Source organism: Sander lucioperca, chromosome 7 (assembly GCF_008315115.2).
Source record: "Sander lucioperca isolate FBNREF2018 chromosome 7, SLUC_FBN_1.2, whole genome shotgun sequence".
NCBI lineage: Eukaryota > Metazoa > Chordata > Actinopteri > Perciformes > Percidae > Sander > Sander lucioperca.
Genome location: NC_050179.1, coordinates 13,576,006 through 13,595,510, shown reverse-complemented (window position 1 = coordinate 13,595,510; position 19,505 = coordinate 13,576,006). Strand labels below are relative to the sequence as shown.

General features: G+C 40.0%; 1 protein-coding gene across 12 annotated transcripts in view; it reads left to right on the top strand.

Moving 5' to 3' along the window:
• The first annotated feature begins 417 nt into the window (after positions 1-417).
• The window catches only part of mef2aa (myocyte enhancer factor 2aa), a 63,329-nt gene continuing 44,241 nt past the window's right edge, over positions 418-19,505 (top strand). For 10 of the 12 annotated variants that reach the window (XM_031293529.2, XM_031293527.2, XM_031293525.2 and 7 more), the window contains exon 1: positions 4,519-4,694. The gene's annotated coding sequence lies outside the window, so the exon portion shown is untranslated. Of the gene's footprint in view, positions 682-4,518; positions 4,695-7,317; positions 7,447-19,505 lie in introns of those variants that run through there. The other 2 variants (XM_031293521.2, XM_031293520.2) reach the window with 2 other exon arrangements.

Sequence of the window (19,505 nt, the reverse complement as noted above, 5' to 3'; positions counted from 1 at the left end):
AAACCGCTATTTGGCATGTATCTGCAATTTGTTTAAAACTATCACATACTATGTCACAAAAAATATGTTTTCCCCCTTAATTTAAAAAGGCAAACTACCTCACATGGACATTTGGTAAATAAAGTTTATAAAACATGTTGTACTATGAAGACTTATTTTACCTTAAACCAAGAAGCATCACACATAAACTATTAGCATTTTCTTTTTAAAACTGTTCACTATGTTGTAGAAAATTACAATTTTTACATACCTCCCAGCCTTCTGTGGGAGATAGGAAAAATCTTTAACACCTTCTGGAGTTAGGACTGACAGCTGTGGCTGGTCCAGAGAGCCCAGAGCCAAGCCCTGTCACATAACGCATGCCTGACATGTCTATGTCTATCTGGGGTTCTACCTTTCAAACCACTTCCCCCCTTGCTCTCTGTCGGCAGAAAGACCAAGGGACAAGAGGAGGAACAGCGTGTGAAGACGGGCCTCTTAGGGCTCTGAGGGAAGCATCCAAAGCCAGCTGGTCTGGCTTTGAGGTAAATCAATGGGCAGAGTGAAACAAAGGCAGCAGAAAGAAGAGGAAGTGTGGTAGACAGAAAGAAAGGAAGAGATAAAGAAAGCCAAACCTTTTAGGGGGAGTGGAGCTTGGAACAGCAGGTTCTGTGAAGGTGTTTGTGCAACAACGACAAACAGGTGAGACACAGGTGTCAGGACAGGTCTTGACTCCTTGCACATAATGTGATGCCAATTAACACTAATGTAATTTCAAGATTGGTTAGTTTTTTTGTTTTTTTTTACTGAATCTATTACAAGATTGTATCTTTTGTGTGATTTTGTGGATTTCAGAAATTATCTTACCACCTATACTGTACATGTTGAGGTGAAACTTAATGAGCTGATGTAAATCACTACCTTAGTGATGTTTGTATCTTTGCTAGCATCACTGTTATTTGTTGCTGGCATCACTTTGGTAAGATGGGAGGGGAGTATGTTGACACAAAAGTGCTGCTAAAGGAGATGCTGAGAGCAATTTGGATCCACACTGTTGTCAGTTGGCATCAGCCTGAACTCACTAAACCACTGCAGCAGAAACTTCACTGATTGAAAACACTCCAAGAAAACAGCTGGGGACGGCTCCTCTAATTCTTTTTTTGTTGTGACTATGGTTACTCACATGCAGAGGAAAGAGCAGAATAATATGTGAGATGATAAAAACTGCAGTCAGTTGTTTTTGTTACAAATAATTGTCACGCTGTACCACTTTTAAATAATAAAATATTGCTAATAGGCTTTCACTTTTGTACCTAATACTTTAAGAAGACGCTAAATAATTTACAAATGTTGCTTAATTATTAGAATACTACACTCACATGATGTTGCAGCAGTATTAATGATGGCATATGTCTTGATTTGTAGATAACAAGAAAAGCTGAATGTGTCTGAATTTTAAAAAGCCAATTCTATCCAAGTATTTTTGGACATTTAGATGATGCTTGTGCAGGGACATTGGTTTTATAAGAAGTTATCAGAGCTGGGGTCCGTAACCAACAGTTCTCTAGGTTGATACATTTTACAAAATCTATATTTTTTTTGTGGTAGTTCATTTAGTACCATGTGAACACTTTTGGGTGCCATTGAATGCAATTTGAGCTACCCACATAACAGAGGAAATGAATTTGTCATAATTGTATCACATCGTAATTACCATATGGATTACAGATATGATTAAAATGTGCCTCCATATTCTTAATGGAAATTTGCTAAAACTCTCCTTTGTTACTGTTAAATACACCGTACATTGAAAAAAAAAAAACATAGGACAACGAGTATAATTCAAATGTTACCCAATAAACAAATAAAAAGTAGTGCAGTGCCCTACAATGTAGCTGCAATCTTATTGCACAATATAAAGGACTGGTGTGGGTGTGAGAAGCACAAGGGAGTACTACAAATCAAGCATCACTGTGGTCACCATAAGAACAATAACAGTTCCCTTCTGGTTTGGTATTTCGTTTACATGTTTTTTCTTTCACTTTGAATGGGCATGCATGTGTGATGCACACATTCATTTACATGTAATGTGCAGTAATCCTCAACTTTCAGAGATTATAATGGACAAAGTGACTCTTATATCTCTACTGGCTTGGCAGGTGTTTTTTTGCTTTTGGAGCCTGATTTTGCACAGTAAAGCAAAAGTGGACCAAGGCTCGAGCAAACTGCAGGAAGAGTCACCCCACATTGCCTCATGTGGCCATAAAGCACGCCCTCTTTTAACCTGAACATACACATACACATAGCCAAGAGCTAAGAGCAGGATCATGCAGACTAAAAATTAAATAAACTTCAAGCAATCCATTTTCAAACTAGAGTTTGTTGTGAAATTACGCACACATATAGATATTTAGGTGTGGTTAGTAATGCAGGAACTGTATTGTATGGGCATTAAAAGCCATTTAGGACAGTTGTGACTCCTTGGTTTAGAGCCCTGTGGAAACAGGAGAGATGAGGAAGACTAGACATGGCCTTTTCCTTTGAGACTGGGACTAACTGGTGAAAAAGGTAGCACAATACACTAGGGACCCGGCTATACTAGACTAATACAAATGAGCTACATACAGCAGTAGCCATGCTTTGTGAAAACCCCTCCCCTTCATTAGTGAGCATGCAGTGTAATAAAACAGGATGCCATTAGAGGAGGATGCCAAAATAATCAGGCAGTTTTACTATTTAGCTGTGGCAATGGTGCCATCAAATCACTGATTACGTTTGCAGAGACACCAGATTGCTTTGACTGCTATTTCTAAAACATAGAAAAAGAGATGCAAGTATATTTAAACTTACTCTTTGTAGTTTAAAATTTGAAATGACACTAAGGAATCAGTAATGTGTCTATGAAGTCCTGTGACCTAAAGGATGAAGCAGTCATTCAAAAGCAACATGCTTTTACCACAAGATTAGGAGCAGCCTAATGTGTGAAGCTTTTTTCAACTTGTAGGATTTAATTCCTCTGAGTCCCATGTGATATCAGGTAAACTTGGTTTGCAAGCTGTTGTGGAAGCAGAGGATTCAGATAATTTCCTTAAGTAAAGGTAGAAATATCCCAATGTGAAGATACTTCACTATGAGTAAAGGTCCTGCTTTTAGAATTTTTACTTGAGAAAACATAAGAATTATCTGCAAAATGTACTTAAACTTTTTTTTTTTAAAAGTACTGATTATGGAAGCAAAATTACCCCTTTTTTATGTTATATTATTAGATCGTTTTTACTGATACATTAGTAGATTTGTACTAAATCAATGGAATCAATAACGATTTTATAATAATTATACATAAAATCTTATTCTAAGATTTTATAAAAAAATACATAAATAAATAAATAAATAAAATTTTAATCTGCAATAACTGCGTCAGAAATAAGTACAATATTTCCCGATACAATGTAGTGGAGTAGAAGTATAAAGTAGCAGAAAATGAAGTAAAACTATGTAGGTATAGTTTAGTAAATGTACCTTGTTACTTCCCAACACTGCATTCAAGCCCTATATGTGAAACAGGTAGCCCTATCAACTTGACATAGATTTAAACTGCAAAATGTCTTTATAAAATGTGCCCATGTGCATGTTGTTACTCTATCTAAACCAGGCCAGACTTTAATAAATACATAATTGAACAGTAGATCATAATTGTGCTTAATTCCTATCGCACCTGCTTCCAAACGCCAGTAGAAACAGCCCAGTTGGCCGAGAGTAGGCCAGGCAGGCACCACACCTCCTCTGATCCTGCACGTACACGTGACATGCTCACATGCAAGTCCACCAGGTCCCGCCTTCCTCCTCTAATTGGCTGCTCAACAGACGCTGCATATTCTCATTGACTGTGGAAAGTGCCCTTTAAGCCAAATTCCATTGCTGTTGTCTTAGAAATATGACGTCAAATGTATCGAATGTGATGAGGCCGAGCCAAGTAATATGGGAAAGTCGTTGTCCAAAAGTAAAGTTAGTCTTGAAGAAAACCGATTGTAGGCTACTTCAGTAATTGATTCAGATAGTTGTTCTTTTGTTTTTGTTAATTCTTTTTTCATGTTAGTTCGGCCAAAGCTTTCATAAGTTCAGTCTGTTTTAAATGCTGTAACTGACTCATCCTAAGGGCTATTAGAAACAAAGTTGTTGTGAATTTAATACGAGTCAAACAACAGCAATAGCCTACATTAACAACCGATGTATTAACAACCGATGTATATATTAACAACCGATGTATATATAACAGTAATAATCAATCAAATCATGGCACAATACATGTGGCTCAGATGAACTTTCACTGTATTGCGTTTTTAAGTTTACGAAGTAAACAGGGAGTTTCCTACTACTTATTCTAATGTTTTGACGGCGGTGTGTGTGTGTGTGTGTGTGTGTGAGTGTGTGTGTGTGTGTGTGTGTGTGTGTGTGTGTGTGTGTGTGTGTGAGAGAGAGAGAGAGAGAGAGAGAGAGAGAGAGAGAGAGAGAGAGAGAGAGAGACGGAGGGAGGGAGGCAGTTTGTCAGATAAGGGGAGGAGTCTCTCGCTGACAAGAGGGACACTGGCTTTTTCTGAGTTTGTCAGCTCCCCCTAAAATAGCAGTCAGCGTGTATATGTGAACTGAAATAACGTTTATCCACTGGAGCCACCGATATAGAGTGTCTATACACGGCGACTGACTTGGGAGTAAAGGTGAGTAACGGAAATAGAAACAATGTTGCGAAGTGTGGCAGCGGTACTGTAGCTACAGTGAGTGAGAGTAGAAAAGCGCAAGAGGGAGACGTAGAGAGGATTTGGGAGACGGAGACATTTACTGTACATATGTCTATTTATCCGTCTTCTCTGGGGTTCGCGCAGAATTAGAGATGTAAAAGCTGTGTCGTGTCATAAAACATCAGTCATGTTGAATTATCAGTTAGGGTTTTAATACCGTAAAAAAAAACAAAAAACAAATGTGTGTTTAAAGGGTGCACTCAGACGCGCGCGCGCTGTTGATACCAGTCATTTGCGAGAAACTTTTACTGGATTCATCGTCAACAGTAATACGCCGGTGATGTCGATCCTTCAAGATGGTCCACATGTGAATAATGAGTCGTAAAACTCCCTCACAGTTAATCCTGGGATCAAATGAAAGGTCAAACTGTACTTTGTAAAACAGGCGCGATGCTCTTGCATCGTTTGGGCAAAATAGTAATGTGTATATAATAACACAGTTGAGCCATCACAACAACTGCAGGCTACCGTTCACACAGTGAATAACCCGGTGATAGAAGTTGTGGTCTGATATGAAGTTTACAGCAAATTGTATGTTTGCACATTATCACAACTTCTAGAAAAACAAGTACCCCCTCGCCACATACTTTAACTTTAAATACAGGAAATTAGGTTTTAATATATTTAGAGTTTTTGCATTTTGGTACTAAAGCTTGCCAGTTTTGGTAAGTGCTGTCAGTGGTACTAAAATCTAGATGGTGCTGGTGCACGGTGACATCACACTTGCTTATTGCCAGTGTTGTCTGTTTATCTGCAACACTCAATTCAACAAGAAGAGACAAGTTACATGACGCCTAAGCTTATTTCATTTTGGCACTTTAACGTGATATACAGTGAATAGGTCCTTATACCGGATAGTATATTTCCTGATTATAAAGTAATCTCTCAGTCATTACTTTATTTAAGAGATTATTGGGGTTAATGGCTGGTTAAAGCGGAAATAAGTTCAGCTGAAATGTACCCAATCAGGTGAATTAATGTGACATTTGGAGGTAATTGTTTTCTTGATAGACTTTAAGATCCCACTTTATTTTTTTAAAATTATTTAATGTGACAGGCTACGGGACGTTGCGTAGTAGGCCTACATTTCAGAGAAACCGTATGGTCAGTTTGGTAACAGAGTTTGTGAGAGAGGATCTTTGCCATCTGGTGGTTCTTTGAATCTGTAGGACTTGTGACCTTAACCCCTCGCCAGAGTGGGCAATGGCCAACAGTAAGCTGACCTTCTCAAATGTTTTCGAGCGTATGCCTTCACCATGCACGTCTCATTAATATTGTACCAGAAGGAGTAGATTTTATTTAATTGTAGCAGAAAATACAACTAGCATAACATCAATTTGTGCTCTATTCACTTCTCTTTTTACAAGTTAATATTGGTGTGAATCAAGTCTTTAGAAATGTTTGGTTGTCCGACATGTTGCAACTTGTAAATTGTGTTTTGTGTTATTGCATAGATAAAAGCCAGCATATTGTGTAGACTGGCAAATTCAAACTGTGTATCAGCACCCATAGAAGCTGTGTATTCAGTGTATTGCATATATATAATTTTTTTTTTTACCCAAGTAGTAAACATTTTACTACTTAATGTATATCCCTCAGTTTCCAGGGTGAACCAATGACACATTTTATTGTTAAAGTAATTCTTCAGGGACATGAGTTGTTGCAGCAGTATTAAAGCATACTTGTCCATTTAATGTCATCGCTGTTCTGACGACATGTAGGCCTACATTACCAAACCAGCTGGTTGTCAGTGATTTCTAAAGCAAAGCAGTAAAGCACCCTTCAATCTGCAGTCATTAGCTTCTGTGCTGCCCCGGGCCTCGCCAGTAATGGGCCTTGTTGCTCATGATCCACATCACGTGAGCTCTTATGTGCTAATGTGTGGATGAGGGATTCTTTCAACGCTGCTGAAATGAATATAATTTTAACAATTTATGTGGTGTGTTAGTCAAAGGAATGATGAATATGATGTCTGTGAAGGCACATATAGAGCCATCACAGATGTCTCTCTCATGCATGTGGTGAACTGTTGCTCTCACCTCAGAGACCCCAAATGTTCTTTCTTTGCTATTACGCAAACACATACAGAGAGGTTTGATAATTATCTATTAGTCTATTAGATTCCACCCTGTATCATTTAGGCAACGATATGGTGATGAAGTAAATAGATGGATGGTTTTCTATGATGACTATCACTGTTTATTAAATGTTTTAGCCTTGTTACATGTTATGTTTGTGTGCCCCTGCACATCTTGTATATGTGAGTAAGCGTGTGTTAGCGTCTTAGCACAAGTTCTCAGTGGAAAGGGAGAAATGAGAGGTGGTGACGGTGTGAGGAACGGGCAGCTGCAGCATCTTTTACTGCACTCCTCATCCCACTTCAATCTCAGTGTCTCAGCTTCTCCTTCCAGGAGAAATGTGGAGTGTGTGGGCGAGTCGGATCTGCAATTAACGCTGGTTGTCAGAAAGAGAATGCTGGCGTTTACACGATGCCTCTGAATCACTGAGTGAAAGTCTTTCTCCTCCACTCTCCTCCTCCCAGGACATTTTTTCCGAGGAGGACAAAAAACACCAGAAAGCTGAAAGCCAAGGATGTATCGAGTGAAAAATAAGAGATAGAAGCTGAACATTCTTGGTCCAATAAAGAGGATAGTGTTTCTTTGATTGTTTGGTAAGCCAAGATGTTCTTTTATACTGCAAATGTAGTTCTAACATTACAGTGATTATGGATATTATCGTTGTTTTAGGATTGTTTTTATATTTCTTAATTTTTTACATGATTGTGAATCTATTTTTCCAATCTTCTGGCTTTATTTAAATAATTTGTTTTGCAACATTAAAATGGCATCTATATAGGGCTGGTTGTTATCTGAAAGTGAGCTTTAAGTACTGTTGAGATTTCTGGTGAAGATTGGACAGTTTGTTGGTTGGTTTGGCTGATGAAACTTGCTATAATAAGGTACTGAAATCAGATAGTCCGGACAAGTTCACAGGCAAATGCATTGAGGTGATTTTTTTTCTCTTAAATTAATAACTGTCCTTAATTTTTCTTTGTGCAGTTAATTTTAATTTTAAGATTCTTCTTGAAGATCACTCAAAAAAAGTGACCTGATAATAATCAGTGTCACATTGTAACTATTCAGCGTTCTCTTTGACTAATAAAAACATCTTAGCAACATGATTCATTGTTTATTGGAGCTCTATCATCAATATGGAGATTCCAGCGTTTTCCTGTGAGACCTGGAGGTTGGATGCAGAATCTTGAGCCTGGCAGATAATGTTTGAGTCTGCAGTGCTGTAGACCATCCCCTGTAGGCTAAGAGAAAAGACTTTTTGCAAACAAATAGCTGGCCACTGGTGTACAGAAAACCAATAATCAGACCTAAACTAAACATTTAGAGCAGAACATTTTACATAATTTGATGTGAAGTCAAGAGACACATATTTGTCTTAATGTTTTTCTAATGGGTTTGGTTACTGCTATATAGGTCACTGGGCCTTTGGTTAGCACCGGTACCTCACTGCAAGCAGGTCCTGGGTTCAGTTCCTGGCCCTCTCTCTCTGCGTGGTGTTTGCATGTGCTGCCTGTATTCATGTGCTGTGATCATGAGCCATTGGTCTGGGTGTGAACTAGCACAGTGTGTCAGACAACAGCAACATGCTAAATACTACTTGCCGTTTTACATGAAGTGGTTGATTCAAAGTTAAAGGAATTTTCATTTAAACTTTATTAAACTTCAAACTACAGTGCATATACTATACCGTTTTTAAATATCATTGAGTCAATTGATATAATTCATACTACGGTTATGCTTATCTAAATATGTACATGTTTTTACTTTCCAAATATCTATAATTAATAAATGCCCTAGTTACTGCTATAAAAAAATATAACTCTTCAGTACTCTTCCAGTATTGTTGAGTCCCTCTAATAGCCTGAGGGAAGCTCAGAGGGTGAATGTATTACTCGCTGAGGCACTGTTTGTATAGCAAGCCAGCCAGCAGTGACCTTTCACCTGTCCTGGCCTTGACTGAGACCTCTGGTGGTAAGCCGTCCCGTTTGGCTCACTCAGCACATGTGCTGCTTAGCAGGGCAGAGAGCTTAAGGCTGCACCGTCTTTTCCTGTCTCCCCTGCTCTTCCAAACGAGGCCTGACTGGAGGTCTCTTCACCTCTACACCTTGGACCACACAGGAAAAGCAGCAGGACGATCCTCAAGCTCTAAATCTGCTGCTGATCTGCTTTCGACACTATGACCCCAGCCTGTCTCTCACTCCACGTCCATACTGGTCTGTGAATGTGAATACAAACACACAAACGCGTGGTGTTGTATAGCCACTGTAGCCACAGTGTCCCAAAAATAACATCCTTGATCCATGATCCAAATCTGATTCACAAGGTCCCGATACGATTACATTTCTGATTCGTTTTGATATCAATTAGGGTAGGGAAATTTCAGTTACAATACTAATTATGCTTGGATATAAAAGATTCTTGGAGAACTTTTGCTGTAAATTGCACAAGCAAGAAGCAACCCTCAAATATGTTTACAATGCACCAGGTTAATGTTTACATGAAGAATTGACCCCCACAAAGTTTGTGGTGAGTCATACACCCATGGTGAAAAGGCATATATTAAAAGATTGATTACTGCATTTTAACAGTCGATTTCAGATCACTCAAACAAAGATGGATTTTAATTGGAGAATTGATTATTTTAACCCAGCACTGCTATTTTTTAATTGTTGTGTTTTTAGCCTCTATTATGTAAAGCACCGTGCATCACGACTTCTGAGTTCCATCAGTTGCTGGCCACATTCTCTAATGAGAAGAAAGACTAGCACATGCACACTATGTGGTTTGGGAGGGTAGACTGTGGAAGCATGTGGTGGAGCAAAGGTGATGACTTTGAGAAGTCAAGTCATTTAGCACCTTTCTAGATGCCTCATCGTCCTCTGGCTTTCTGGAGTGCAAGAAAAACCACAGCGTCGCACTGTGCATCATCTCAAAAATGAGTGGGCCGCACTCATATAGCATACAACCCTAATGTGTGTGTCCTGTGGTTTGGTTAGTCATGTTTTTTTATGTTGTTTTCTTATTGTTGTTTACATGAAACGTGAAGCCTGCATGGAGACATATTAATAGTGAGTGACTTTGTTGCTACTCAGTACTGTGCTGATATGAAGTTGAATCATGTACAGAGCTGTAGTTTTACTGATAGTTGAAAAGGAAGTTAAGAAAGACATCTCTTTGCTGAGTTGCATTTAAACTGAATTTTAATGAGCTTCTGAAAAAAAAACATAAATCAAAGGAATATATTATAATCTAATTTACTAGATCAAAAGATCTCCCATGATTGCTAATATACCCCACTGTATTGAATTCCTGATGTTCTACTGTAGATCTTAAAAAGCATCTCTCACTGGAGATTTAACTTCCCTGGCTTTGTACAGAGTCGATTAGGTAGAAGCATCAGGAAAAGAGAAACAATTGAATTGTGTGCAAAGTAAACTTTCTTCAAAGTCTGGTAAGCTCTGTGTGATGAAGCTGTTTACACTGTTGTTACGGGGTGCTAAATTAGGTGATTTGAAAACATTTAATCTAGCCTCTTATTATGTTAGCCAAGATAACAAGAAGTAGAGTCCATGGAAAAGTGTTTATCAATGGCCGGTGTAGTAAATACAGCTGTGAGACCTGGTTGTCACATGTCCTACCGCAAGTGTGATGACTTAAAGTCCAGTAGCTGCTGGAAGGAAGAGTTGGATCTACCGCAGCTGGACTGGCTCTGTGGCCTTCTAAGCTGCAGGAAGGAGGTCTGGCCCACGATATTGTTGTTTTTCTGTTTGTCTGAGAAGCTTGAACCAGGACAGCTGGGGGGATGTGATTCCTCCCATTATTCTGCAGCCCACATCAGCCATATGAACAGGGGAAGGGAAGTGACACAGCCCCCACTGCTCTCTGGAAGCCCACCACAGGGCTCTGGCTTGTAGTTCAAAGTTGTCTTCCTTTCTGCTGTTAGGGCTTAGCTCTAGCAGCGTGAACACTGCAACGCCTCATGTATGTTCTTTTTTAGCTAGGGCAGCAGTTTCCGAACTGTCATGCATTAGAACAAGGTACAGTTTGTTGCGTTTATGTTGTGTGTGTGGATTCAGGATGATAAGATTTTTTTTTTTTTTTACCTTGCCCACTTTAGGGAAAGTGTAAGTCTGGCCAAGTATCATTTTTACAAACCATGATATAATTTCTAAGTTGACACAATTTCAAAATCTTTGCACTTGGATTTTTTATTATTATTTACATTCAATTAATTAATTGAATTCATTCTTTTAATATCAAGAACATTCAGAAAAGTATTTTCATTGCATCTCCAGTCTCTAGATCCCAGCTCTCTAGAGTGTGACTGTGATTGTGAGTAAGGTGTTATGTATGCCCGCTGTTAGTGCGTCTGCCCGTCTGTCCTCTCCTGCCTTCCTCCCAGTCCACTTTCCATCTGTGTGCTGTGCGCTGCAAATGTAGTTGAAAATGGTGTAGTGTTTCCACCAGTGAGCTGTTGCCAGCCTGTATTCATGTCAGACTGTGTTGTTCTTGATTTTGTTTCCCTCTGCCCCACAACCTCTGTCACTGGTCCAACTGCCAGCGGTGTTCAGAAAGTATATAAGGGTTGAGCAGGGAGGAGCGGGGGAGGGGCATCCATCACCAGCCGCTGGCCCTGGGACTCAGGACCAGAGGCTATCAACAGTTTGACTGAGAAGATTCCTGGAGAGGCAAGCAGCAGCAGGGCCTGTGGAGGTCTTTCTCTCTTTCTCTCTCTTTTCCTTTCTCTGTCTGACTCCCTCTATCTCTATCACACTGTTTGCACACAATGTTCATGTGACAGCTAGCACACATCATCTGATTTGGGAGAAACTGTGGGCTGTAGAAATGCCCCTAAGATTATTTGCTCGGTGAATGCTGTTCATTGATGTCAATAGATTTTTCAAATTGAGATAGACAGGAGGAAAAATCTTTCAGATTCAAGTCAGTTTTCCAACTTGTATCAGTGATAAAGACATGATGATATGTCTTGCACATTTCTTGTACCTTTCGCTCTGTGAAGTGCTTTCAGGGATAGTTTGCTATTGAAACCGCTGTTTACTGTTAAAACATCATCATTCACAAAGCAGACTGATTATTCAAAATGAATACGGTCTCTCAGTGTGACAGTACAGAAACCTTATAATATAAAACCCCACGACAAACATTCACAAACCCAGATTTTAAACACTTTCCATGTTGTATTTGTCATACTGTACACACCTTTTTCAGAAATAGATGAGTAGTGGCTTTATTTGAAATGTTTTACATAAAATGAAATCTGTGAATAACAGACCTGTGTGAGATCATTAACAGACTAATTCTATAACATGAAATTGTAAAAAAAAAAAATCAATGCTACTTTAGCTAGCCCCTTTCACTGTTGTTATGAGTCATGGCCATCCTCACTGCTCAGATTGCATAAACCTTTTATGTAATGGAACACTGTGGGAAAGAGGCATCGAGTGGAAGACAAAAATGGGGAGAGAAAATCAAATATTTATTCTGAGCTTTTTAGCATTTTTTTTCCCATTAAAAGCAGACATTCTCTGAAGTCAAGCAATAACTATAACCCTAAACAATATGGACATGTATGTATACCAAAAACTGTTGTCTTTCTGCGGCGCTCACTATTGATTTAGTTAAATCAGCTGGCTGATCATCAAACACTGGGGGTTTGAGTTGAATATCTGGAATCTCAGTGTCTTATTTGGATCCACAGTGTTTCCAAAGATGTGTTGAGATCGGGTAAATGTGCTGCTGCTGAGACACAGTATGCATGACGTCCCTAATATCCTTACACTGTGGATTCCCCCTGGAGGAAAATCTTGGTTCATCTTTGCTGTTTACCATTTCTGAGTTGCGGTCTGCGCAACATCAAAAGGCTGCCATGGCACTTAACACAGCTCGCAGGGTTTCCTGGGAGGGTGGGAGACTGTTGTTCCCTATGGTGTTGGCATTACTATTGTTCCCTAGTGAGAAGTCCATCTGATGATAGACAACCATGCAAATGGACTCATGCCATCGAACCACATCAGACAACAGCACCACACTGTAATGCTATGCAAATTTATAAACCTCTAGGATCATGCACGCATTAGTTTTATTTGTGCATGTGTGTTTATGTGTCTGTGTGCAAGTGTTAGACAAACACAACGGGCTCCAAGATTTTCTTTTAAATATTTGCTCTACCAGTTTACAGCAAGTTATCTCTCAAAAACAAAAGTAATGAAATACTGTAGTAAAAATTGAGATTCAGATGTGTAACATGTAACTCAGCATCAGAAAAGTGTGACACAGGAAATGTTCATCCATAAAGAGTTCTGAATACTGATACTGTGCCATGTCAAGACATTGACTTGTTAAAGTGACATTCTGTCATAAGGAATGTTGGTGATGGAGGGCTTTTGCTCAGAGACATAGTTTGTTGAACCGATGGCATTAATATGAAGTGAGTAGTCAGCTATTAGTCTGTCAATTGCATTGTACCAATATAGCATGACTTACTGTAGATTGGCTTATTAGACATTATGTCTAAGGTTCAGGAGGTTAACCTAATAGGGAAGTTCTGAGAAATACTGTAGCCTTAACAGTTTGAAACTCTAGCAGGACACTAGCCCCAGATTGTGTCTCTCGTGTATCACCATAACATTCAAGTCACAGAGCTGAGCTTCCAAGTTTTCCAGAAAATAAATACCCAGCAATCTTTGAAAATTCCAGAAGGTGTTTTAACACTTATAGTTGTTCTGAAGGTATTTTCAAAATCCTCAAAGACTCTTCGAACCATCTGGATAGCAATATCTTCAGTCCGCTGCACTGTAAAAAAAAATGTTTCAACCCTTTTCTCAAGTTGCAACTGTATTTCCTAATCCAGGAAACCGGAAATGACATATGACTTTGCTCTTTTTATAAAATACAAGCAAAATATTAAAGCTGCAAGCAGCGTTGGATGGGCCCTTGCACTTCCTTGCACGTCGGGATTACTGGCGGACGCTGCTCCACGCGGCCATACATTTGCACAACCGTTGGACATAGCGCGCACGGTGGAGTGTGCGTCGTTTGAGATGGTGTATTGCAAATGTTGTACCAAGTGTAGAGGGTGGGGCAAACCATCATCAATCAAAAAGGAACTTTCTGCTGAGTTCAATGATACCTCACACAAAAGTCTACGATAAACGGGTCACTAGTTATTAAAGGGGGCATGTCTTAAGCATAGGGGGCGGGCCAAACCATGATGAATGACAAATGAACTCTCTGCTGAGTTCGATGCAGGTTTGGGACGATTCGTCGACATAGTCGACGTAATTGATTCCGTAAATTCGTCAATAAATCTAAAAAAAACATAGCTGCCTCCAGCAACACCGCAAGTATGGATTCCTCGCGAGTTCAACAGCACGTTGAGAAAAAGGAGTATTTTACTCTTAATGCCAACAACAACGTGGTAGTCTGTAGACTTTGTAAAATGCATCACTGAGTCAGGATAACAGCAGCAAAACACCGTAAGTTCTGCTCACCTTTTTGCTCTGCTCCCTTTCCCTCCCAAGTAGAGTTTAGATTCTCTGCCCGAGCCCGAACTTGACCGACGGGCTGTGTCGGGACGATATTTCCTGCCACTATCCCTGGGCCGGGCCCTTGATCAAGCATTTGTGTTTTTTTAATCATTACTTTATTAGCCTAATTGGGTGGGGAGAAAGCTATGCCTCTCCAGCTTCTCCCGTAGCTCTGGGTATATGTCCGGCACTGACTTGAATGTGAGGTAAACTGTGCTAAATCGTGTCTCCCCCATCTGTAGCATTGTCTTCGATAATTGCGCAACCAGGCCAGATTGTTTCAGATATCTCACGAGTCCTTTATAACGTCATTTATAATGGCCCATGTATTAAAAAATTGTCGGGTTAAAATTGGGCTCAGGCTCATAATTCCAGTTAATGTGTCGGGCCGGGCGGGCTCGGACACAACGTGCACGGGCTCGGGTAGGGTCGGGCTTGATCTTTTGTGCCCGATTGCCCGAAGGATTTATTTGATACATCTGATTTCATATGTTGCTAAAATTGCACTTTTTTTACTGTAAGACTAAAGGGAGAAGAGGTTGGATGTTAAACAAGAGCTTATTCATTATTTTACATACTACTGTTAAAATCAGCAAATACAGGCTACTCTTTTTGCACTTGCTCTGTTACTTTTAAGTTTTTATTTTTGTATTCCTCCTGAAAGTGACTTTATTTTGTTGTTGGATTGATAGCCTACATCTGGCTTCAGGTTGTACTACAAATTCATTTTATTTATATTAACAGTGCAGTGTTGAACAATTTTAATAAATAGAGATTTGAACCTTATTGAAATTTGTTTTGTGTAAATTGTTAATAATTGAGCAATCAGAAAATAATTGCTAATTGAAAAATTAATCGTTTAAAAAATAATCGTTTGGAAAAAACATCAAAAATGTCGAAAAAAACATTGTGAAAAGTGACAAAAATTCGGTGGGTCAAAATGTATGGTGAACCTAAATGTATATAGGGGCCGAATCGAAATTAGCATGGGGCCGGATTTGGCCCGCGGGCCTTGAGTTTGACAAGTGTGGTCTATATCAAACGGGTAATTTGTTATGAAAAGGGGCATGGCTAAAGCATAGGGGGTGGGTCAAACCATGACCAGTCAGAAAGGAACGCCACGGCCATGCCCTATGACCTTTTAGTAACATTTAATCTCTAAGCATCTTAAGATGGCACAGACCAAATTTGAAGTCGATCGGATGAAATCTCTAGGAGGAGTTCGTTAAAGTACGACATGTGGAATTGGCCAAAATCACACTACTTTTGAACTTTCAATTAAAAATGGCGGACTTCCTGTTGCGTTAAGGGTATGGCTCCAATTAGCTTTTTTGTCTTGACATGATACATATGTGTACCACATTTCGTTAGTCTACGTTAAACGTACTGCAGGGGCTCAATTCTTTTAATTTTGTAGGGGGTGCTAGCGAGCCATTTTTGTGCGCCTATTCCCGAAACCCTTAAAATACATAAATTTTCACCAGGCTTGATGCAACTGCCAATTTTTGTTAGTTTGAGTATGTTAAGCCCCTCAAAAAGGCGATTCATTTGCTGGACGAAGGAATAATAATAATACGAATAATAATAATAATTCCTTCAGTTTCAATAGGGCCTTCGCCGCTGTCGGTGCTCGGGCCCTAATAAACGCGATATTTTGTATGAAAGCAAGTAAATATGTCATTTCCAGCTACCATCTTTATTTGAATTAGAAAAAAAAGATGAAACAGGTTAATCATTATTTTTTCAGTGGGGTGAAAGGAATATTTTTTTCATCCAGATGGTTAGAAGAACGGCGTTAATTGTTAAAAAACCTTCAGGTTTTTCAAAGATGGCTGTGCAATTATTTTTCGGAAACTCGGATGCTTAGCTCTGTAACTCCAATGTAACAGTAATACTAGACGTATAAACTAGGGCTAGTAGGACACTATAGCAACTGTACCGTAACGTCTATGATTTCTCAGTTGTCAAGCACATTCACTTTTAATGAGACGTAATTCATCACCCTACTCTTGCATCAAGGAAGTTATCATCATTTTCTTTGTTCATAAAAGTTTCACTCAAATATGCATCAAGGGATTTACCTTGAGGAGGAGAGTAGCTTTTCTACATGAAATGGATATAACTGTTAGGAGAGGGTCATCTCTTTATCCTTGAGAAACTGAGAATCCATTCATTGGCTGGGCTCGGGAACCTGACTGACGCAAATGGATCATTGGGAATAGAAGTGTCCCAGCAGTAATTATGTTACAACGCTGCTGCTGCACACTTCCACTGAGGTGGGATGGGATGGGCGCGGGGTGCTTCTTTTAGTCTTGTTTCCCTTACATCTTTCCACATAGTTAACACAGTCATACTGTCCTCACTCTCCCACTCTGTCTGACTCTCCCTCCCTTCCTCTCTTGTTTTCGTTCTGTCTCTTTTTCATACACACACCTGCTATCAAACCCAAACACACGCGTGAAGTGCAGTGGAAAGTTTCTAACGTTTATCCTACTCTTTTTACCGAATGACTCTTAAAGTAAGGAAAAAGTTGGTAGCTGATCATGTCACCTATATGTCACTGTTGTCTTCCTGGCCTCTGGATCCAAGCTGCCTGTACCTCGAAGCTGAAGCAAAAATGTCTGTTTCATTTTTTTTCCTTGGTAACCAGGGCTCTGTGGCACTAAGTCAGTTAAAAAAGAGACATGAAATTAATGTAATGTCAAAGGCGTTTTCTCATGAAACCCCAAGGCACTTAGTCAAAGTCACCTTGCATAGTCCTCTTGACAGTACTGTGAGAGTGAGATGGAGGATGTCTGTCTGGTAATGCTGTCAGCACATGATGTCCTTTGGTTATTGGTTGTTATATCCACTCATTGTCATTCCGATTTTTTAGATTGGATACATGTCCAGTATTTATTTGAAGAGCGACATCATTTTCCATTCAGTTGGCTGTGTAACGTGGCCCAAAGTGAAACATTTTCTCAGTGAGAGCAGTTTCATCCTGTGGGGTTTTCTTTCCTTTTGATGTCATTTTGGAGGTGATAAGTAGCTTCCCATCTCCTGGTCCCTGTCTTACAGCACCATCCCCCAGCCCAAGCAAGGTGCTAGCAGCATGGAGGATTGTTTGAACTTGCATCGATCCAACGTGGGATTACAGCTGGGTCATTGGAGAGTTAGACTCAGCTACCAATCATCAGAGCAGATTAACCACTCGCTGTCTGCTTGGCTGCCATTTCAGTGCAGGCTGTCACTGCTGTCATTGTGACTGTCCCTACTGTGCAGGTCACTGTCTCCTTTTGAACAGTGCTTTTTTATATCTTACTCGATTGAGTTTAGGTTCAGACTGATTTAATATTCAGAAGAAACGTTTTGCTTAATAAAATAAGATAAGAACGATCCTTGACGACCTTCTTACATGTCTTTAAATCTATAAGCTATCATTGAAACATTTGCCAGTCAACATTTTGGCCTGCAGGTTTTCTATTGTGCGAACCATGTGTATGTTTGATTTTCTCTCAACACCTTCAGGGTATTCATATCGTAATCATTTAACCCTTTCCTTTAAATATTATTTAAATCATTCTCCGGTACGAGAAAAGTCACCCCAAGCAATGCTTTACAGAGGAAGGGGAAGGGCTGCAGAAGGTCCATGTTTCACAGACTGCCTCACCTCTTTCTCTACATTTCTCAAAGCCTCCTTTTTCACTTTTTTGTTCGCATGCCCTTGCGATAGCTCTTATTAATTATATCTCATTAGTTGCCTTGGAAACTGAGGTGAGGGAACATATAACATGAGTTCAAAGAAAGAGAGAAAGAAAAAAGAAAGCAAGAAATCATGAGAAAACGAAAGAAAGGAAGGAGGGGGAGGGATAAAAAGAGGGGATGGAGAAAGTGGTTGTTGAGGGATCAGCCGTGTGTCAGATTAGCATCAGGAGACATTAACACTAGTGATGCTGCTGGGGCCACAATCCTGCCTTTCACTGCTGGAAAGGGAGATAAGCGCGCTCTCACAAAAGGGAGAGCGTGAGAGGGCTGGCTTGCCTCCACTCCCCTCAGGCCAACAGCCCCATTTACAGGTACAGCACCTCCTGATGAAAGCGAGAACAAAGAGGTGGATGTTCATTTCCTACTGCGCTGGTGTCAAAGCTCCATTGAAACAAATCGGTAAAACTGTGGATTTAGGCTGCTTCGCTTTATGTCTCCAGTCTGCCAGAAGCTAAGCACAACCGAGCCACAGTGTTGACACTTTGAGTTCGATACACTTAAGAACGTTGTCATGGATTATTTCACAGAATCCCTATATCAATGCACATCAGATTACTGCGTGAGGCTGTTGCATCCTATCAGAAATTTAGTTCTGTCATAATCATGTTGTTTCAATGTATATTTACTACTATTGTGAGAGCTGTGATTCATTCTTATGTAACCGGTTGAGTGTTTGAATAACAAGGAAAGGTCTCTGCCTACTAATTGTAAAGTGAGTGGCTGAGAGCTGGGAGCAGCATGTGCACGTCGTCCAGCCTGTGTAATGATCCTTCCAGTAAACATAATAAGCACACAGAGTGAAGCCACAGGAGATGAGCCTCTGTTGTTGTTTAGTCTCAGACTCAAAGTCAGGATGGTAATAAGGGGAAAGATCAGAAAGAGGTCCCTCCCTTTCTTTCTCCTCTCCATCTCCTACCGGCTCCCTCTGACTCCCCCGCAGAGGGCATGTAGAAGGGTCCTGAATAACAGGAAGTGGAGGGGCAGGAAGTTGAGTCTTGTCTGCCCACGGCCTGTGGTAGGATACTGAGGCTAACGCTGCCTTGCACAGGAAGCGCAACTGTCACGGCTATGCTCAAGACTTTGGCTGCTGTCCATCACCTTCAAAGAAGTGGAGGCATGCCTCCAGTACATAGTGGTGGCATCTTTAACGTCAGGTAGGATGAATTTATTGAATAACCTTTATTTGAGATGTAGATCGGAAAGGATTATAGTGGTGTGGTTGATAGAGTAATATAAATGTACACAGAATAACACTGGCCTCATTTTTTTTGTTCAATAGGCAAAATCTGCAACATAAATCTATTATGTAATGTTATGGTACATTTTATATAGGACAACAGTTAAGGGAGTAACGCCTCAAC